General features: G+C 64.4%; 1 protein-coding gene across 1 annotated transcript in view; it reads left to right on the top strand.

The window, feature by feature from the left end:
* The window catches only part of MAPK13 (mitogen-activated protein kinase 13), a 12,359-nt gene that overhangs the window by 195 nt on the left and 11,942 nt on the right, over window positions 1-222 (top strand). The gene's annotated exons all lie outside the window — the stretch shown is intronic.

The raw sequence follows: 222 nt of genomic DNA, 5'->3' as shown, positions 1-222 counted from the left end.
GGGGAAACGAGGAGGTGCCTGTCAGCACCCCTCCATTAGGAAAGGCCATTTGCATGTGTGATGAAGGCGGTTTGCTCCCGCTCGGGCAGCGGGTTGGAGACTCGGTCGCTTGAAGGAACTGAGGTGTTTCCTCCTGCGGTCGCCCTGGGTTGGCAGAGAGGGGAAAGTTCACCCCCCGGAGCTCGCCTCGGCCGGTGTCCTTGGGCAGCGGCTCCAGGGGCC

Source organism: Eurypyga helias, unplaced genomic scaffold (assembly GCF_000690775.1).
Source record: "Eurypyga helias isolate BGI_N326 unplaced genomic scaffold, ASM69077v1 scaffold34056, whole genome shotgun sequence".
Taxonomy (NCBI): Eukaryota; Metazoa; Chordata; class Aves; order Eurypygiformes; family Eurypygidae; genus Eurypyga; species Eurypyga helias.
The sequence above is the reverse complement of the archived record's forward strand: the minus strand, read 5'-3'. Positions and strand labels throughout refer to the sequence as shown.